The sequence below is a fragment of the Toxotes jaculatrix genome, chromosome 2 (genome assembly GCF_017976425.1).
Source record: "Toxotes jaculatrix isolate fToxJac2 chromosome 2, fToxJac2.pri, whole genome shotgun sequence".
NCBI classification, from domain to species: Eukaryota; Metazoa; Chordata; class Actinopteri; family Toxotidae; genus Toxotes; species Toxotes jaculatrix.
Window position 1 is genome coordinate 15,345,352 of NC_054395.1, and position 6,000 is coordinate 15,351,351.

A 6,000-nucleotide genomic window follows, 5' to 3' on the forward strand; every position below is an offset into this window, starting at 1 on the left:
AAAATGCCAGGGCCGTTTTTTTGTCCCAGTCCAGCCCTGCTCCCTCACACTCACTCAACTCGTCGCACAATACGACTGAACACAGATCTACACACGTCAAAAATCAAGCACTGAACACATCACAAACATGTAGAGTACATGATGTTTCTCTCGCACACACTGAACACACATCTGCAGAGCTCATGGGTGACTCACAGAGTTATTATAGCATACATACAGGCTCACACCGCCCATACTGCTCTGCTCAGACACTGACTTCATATAGAAACAGTTCTTACACATGCACTATATGGAAATCCCAAATCAGGGGAAAGAATAAGGAGTACGGATGGTTTGTAGTGACTCAGCTGTCTTTTACACATTTTCTTACTGAAACAGTTGGAACAGAAATTAACCCCTGAACAAAAACGGACCGAAATGTGGGTCACAGCAGAAACTATGGAGGAAGAAAAGCACTTGCCTGCCCTTCCATCTTCTGAACTCAAGCTGGAAGATCACCGGGCAAATTTTACTCCAGAGGAAAGCTACAGAGAGGAGCTGATATCTTCAGGTGGTGATCAAAAGCGTCGCAGGTTCCAGTGGTACCAGCCGGCTCTGCCAGGCTGGACACGACCGCATTTCCTTCCATTCCCATCAGAAAACCAGTCAATAATAATCAATAGTGTGCATGTTACAGTGCACATTCGAAGGTAAAAAAAAATATATGAAATGAGTAGAGGTCACTTTTTGTCGATTAACCTCATGCCTGTAATGTCGGTCAAACTGGAGCAGGCAATAGATTTTTTTTTAATCAGCAGCGACCAGAAATCAGCAATGAAGTCATAAGCTAGCGGCTAAATATGCTAATACATGCTAATTAGCGCAAACATCCTGGTAAAATAGTGAGAAATTTACTTACTGAAAAAAAAAAATGCAACACAGACTCCTTCGACGGTCGGTTACTACAGTCTACACTACAACAAGCCATACTGTCACAACAACCTATGCGAACATTGGCAAACAAACACGGACACTGCAGCCCCTGTCAACCGCTGGAGGTAGCCGGAGGCCTCTGGATGTAGCCGCCTAGCCCAGCCGATGCTTTAGCAAAGAGCTAACTGCCAGTGCCTGTCTATGGAGCTGTTAATCAACGTAACCACGCCCTAATTTTTAAGAATTTTAAGCCTAAATAACACTAAAACGATTGTGGTACAAAAAAATTCAACCCCCCCTAATTTTAGGCTGTAAAGTTGGTTATTTTAACATGGGGGTCAATGGAGAATTACTCACTTCTAGTGCCAGCCCCCAGCAGCAGCCAAGGAACTGCAGCTTTTTGAACGCGGAAGAGATCCTCACTGCTGAAACCTACTACCCCCCCTCCCCCCTCCTTGGTAATCAGCTAAAAATTAGCCGTTTTTAAAGAATAAAATTAACGGTGGTTTATAAAAAAAATGCAGCAGACATCCATCAGATGAAGAAGAAAAAGATCTAAAACTAAAACTGTCCTCATTACATTTAAGTGCAAGAGCACACACACACACACACAGAGTACTCACCTGTTGCTGATGGGGCAGTACTGGTTCAGAGCAGGATACTGGGAGAACAGCAGGTGATACGACTGGTTGAGCTTCTCCAGTCTGTTTGTCAGATCTCTCAGTTTGGTCTCCTGCAGGGTCGACTGTGACTGGAACACAAAGGTGACTTGAACCACTGTGGTATCAAACACACACACACACCAGAAAGACATAAAAACATACATACACAATGTCCGATCACCCGTCTCCACGGTTACAGGATAATAAATGATGAATTAGGGAGAAAACAAAGCAAACTGACAGAGGTAAAAAAAAATAAAAATGATGAGACCATTCAGAGGACATGTTCATTGGTCATAATTAACTATTTTACAGTTACAATTTGGCCATATAAATAAAGAGAAACGACACAGCAACGCACACGTTAGGCCAACGCAACTCCAACAGTCCAGCAGGAAACCCTTCTATTTACCAGGCTAATGCTGATGTTTGAAAGCACAGACAGTGGTGTTGTTGCACCAGAATGCATTAGTGATTCTAATATACAGTGTATATATGATCACACTGATAAGCTTCTTGTACTGCACCACTGTTGTACTGGACGTTGAGTTTTCAAATGTCATTTTGATGCTCTGTACACAACAAATAGAATTCACTTTAATTGTAGGATAAGTGTCACTTCTCAAAACCTTAGTAAGTAAAGCTTAAACTATCTGCATGAGCAGACCTTACGTGGGAAAACAGTCATTTATAGTTATTATAGCTATTTTGATATTTAAGCCATCGCTGTTGTTTGGAGCAGAACTTTTGAAGTAATCCCAGCAGAGCTAACCCTAACCCTAACCCCCCAGCCCAGCTAACTCCGGGTAAAACTCAACATATTCGTTCTGAATACACTTGCCATTGCCAATGCAAGTAATTGATTTTCATGTAAGCCTTTAATTTGTTGTTAAAATCACGATTTTAATAAGAAAATTAGTCTTAATTAATTAATTAATCTTAAAATCATAAACACTGTAAGTTTAATGCTTACATGTAACTGCATCAAGAAACGTTTTGCAAAATAGAAAAATACATTACTTTTGTCTGTAGATGTCTCCTGTTTTTGTCGTTCCAGCAGAGCCGATCCATTATTCACCCCCATGGTTTCATCCAACGAAGGATCAACGGGCATGAAGGTTTTGTTTCAGTAATCACTACAATAATGTATAATAGCTCTGCTTAAGCTGTTTCTCCAATCGAAAAAAAAGAGTGTTCCTCTGGTCAGCGTTTGCTGTACAAGTATGTGAATATGAAAATACTGGCGCCTCAGCAGCTTTATGCAAAGCTCGCTCTGATAATCAAACACGTCCGTTTGAAGGAAGATTCCACAGCTGAGTAATATAACACAGAAACATACACACCTGCACTTTACCTGCCCTTGAACTGCACTTTAAACTTGCCACTTGGCTTGATCAACTTGCCAGGTGGTCCCACGGCCCCCACTAACCGAGGCAGTTTCCCACTTTAACAATCCAGCCTTGTCTATATTTTTCATTTTTCTTCATAATCCACTTTTGGGATCGTAATGGTATGGTGGGTGTGATGTTTCTAATACACTATAGAAACTGGGTCTCCATTAACGTTCATATTCTTTAATGACTGCAGCAGAGGTAGGTAAAAACATTAACATATAGAGGTAGTTATCTTCTTCTTCTACCCATGAACTCAACTGTCTAAACAAAACAATAAGTGCAGCTTACAGGCAGTAACACTACTCGCCACTGCCCTCTTGTGGGTGGGAGTATTAACAACTCTTATCATTACATCCCCCTTTCTGTAGATGTAAGCTGTACACAACAATTATCCATCTAACAAACTCAAACTGTTGCGCAGTTTTCTTGCATGAACAACATTCTTTACATTCCTATTTGTTTGTCTTTTTTTTTTTAAAACACAAATTTCCTTCTCTTGCTGATTTTTTTTTTTTTTTAACAAAATAAACAAAACAGTAACAACAAACATTTTCCTGTTTCTTAAGTGCAATAATGTCAATGCAGTTGAATGTTTTGCTCAAAGGTTCAGTCTGTCAGGTGCTTTGATGTTGCGTGTAGACCTTCGCAGTACAGGTGAGGTGGTCTGCTCAGCTGATGTGGTGTCATTTGGCACTGATGGTGGCTCAGCTGATGCAGTGCTGGCTTGATTTTCTTCTGTTGTCTGTTCTTGGAGTGTCTCTCTTGTTTTCAGCAAACTCCTACGATTCCTCCTCAGGATTTGACCATCCGCCGTTCTGACGGTGTAGGATCTTGGACTTACTTCCTCCAGAACAGTGGCCTTTTTGCTCCAGGTGTTGGAATCCTCGAGTCTTACTGTGTCATGTCTTGCCAGTGGCGCCAGGCTTCTTGATGCCTTGTCATAGTTTATTTTTTGTCTCTTTTGTAGATGTTTTTGTTTCTGTCTCACCTCTTTGTGACACTTTTGTTTTGCAATGTAGGGAAGGGTGGTACGTAGCCTACGTCCCATCAGAAGCTCAGCAGGAGACATGCCATGTTCCAGAGGCGAAGCTCGATAGTTTAACAGGGCCAGATATGGATCTGAGCCACTGTCTTTTGCTTTCTTGAGCAGTTGTTTAACAATGTGAACTCCTTTCTCTGCTTTGCCGTTAGACTGGGCATGAAGGGGGCTTGAAGTCACATGCTGAAAGTCATACTTTTCAGCGAAGCTCTGGAATTCTTTGCAGCTGTAACATGGTCCATTGTCACTGTAGACAATCTGGGGAATGCCATGTCTTGCAAAGACTGACTTCATGTGTGTGATCACACAGGTAGCAGACATGCTGGGAAGGAGCACCATCTCTGGATAGTTTGAGAAATAGTCAATCACCAGCAAGTAGTTCTTTCCATCCAAGTGAAACAGGTCAGTTCCAACTTTCTGCCATGGCTCCTCTGGAAGGTCTGTGATTGTCATAGGCTCCTTTGGCTGTTTTGTTTGATGCTTCAAACAGGTCTCACAGCTTGCAACCACCCTGTCAATGTCTGCATTAATTCCTGGCCAGTAAACTGCCATTCTGGCCCTCCTCTTACATTTCTCCATACCGAGGTGCCCCTCATGCAGCCTTTTCAGTATCTCTGGTCTCAGTGACTGAGGGATGACGATTCTGTCCTTTCTAAGTAGAAGGCCGTTAACAACACTCAGCTCTGCTCTGATGTTGTAATACTGTTGACAGTCGCCTCTCGACCAACCCTCATTCAGATTTTTAATGACTCTCTGTAACACCGTGTCTTTCTCTGTTTCAGCAGCAATCTGCTTGGATTTCATGTCAGACACAGGTAGTGACTCTGTTATCAAGTTCACATGGAGATACACCTCAGTCTCTGTTGAGCTCTCTCTAGGTGCTTCACACAGTGTTGTTGCTCTGGACAGAGCATCCGCAAGCACAATGTGCTTACCTGGTGTGTAGATCAGCTCAAAATCATAGCGTTGTAGCTTCATCATCAGTCTTTGGATTCGTGGTGACATCTCACTGAGGTTTTTCTTGATGATGGCTATTAACGGCTTGTGGTCTGTCTCTGCCAAGAATGTCGGCAGGCCGTAGACATAGCTGTGGAATTTCTCAAATCCATATACTAGTCCCAGGCACTCTTTTTCAATTTGTGCATACCGACATTCTGCCGTGGTCATTGTTCTTGACGCATATGCAACTGGTCTCCAATCCTCCTTGTCAGACTGTAGTAACACAGCTCCAATGCCGTTTTTTGATGAATCTGTGGAGATCTTTGTTTTTTTTGATGGGTCAAAGAACATCAGCACTGGTTCTGTTGTGAGAGTGGTTTTCAGTCGTGCCCATTCCTGCTCATGGTCATCAGTCCACTTGAACTCCTGCTTGTCATGCAACAGCTGTCTCAGGTGCACTGTTTTTGAGGACAGGTTGGGTATGAATTTTCCAATGAAGTTAATCATTCCCAGCACTCTCAACACACCTTTTTTATCTTCGGGCCGTGGCATCTCCATTATTGCTTTCACTTTACTTTTATCTGGCTCAACACCTGCCCCAGACAGTTTATCACCCAGAAAGGTGATTTCGTTCACACCAAACTGACATTTTGCTCTGTTCAGTTTTAGTCCATATTCCTGGATTCTCTGTAGCACTTTGATGAGCCTCTCATTGTGCTGCTCCAGTGTGGATCCCCATAGCACAATGTCATCCACGTACACCCGTACCCCTTCAATGCCTTCTATGATGTGCTCCATGGTCCGGTGGAACACTTCCGGAGCAGATGAGATTCCAAAAGGCATCCTTTGGAAAGAGTAGCGGCCAAAAGGCGTATTGAATGTGCAGTACTTTGTGCTATCTTCATGCAGTTTCATCTGCCAAAATCCCTGGGATGCATCCAACTTACTGAAGAACTTAGCACCAACCATCTCACTTGTTATTTCATCTCTGGTAGGAATCTGGTAGTGTTCTCTCTTTATGTTGGCATTCAGGTCTTTAGGATCCATACACACA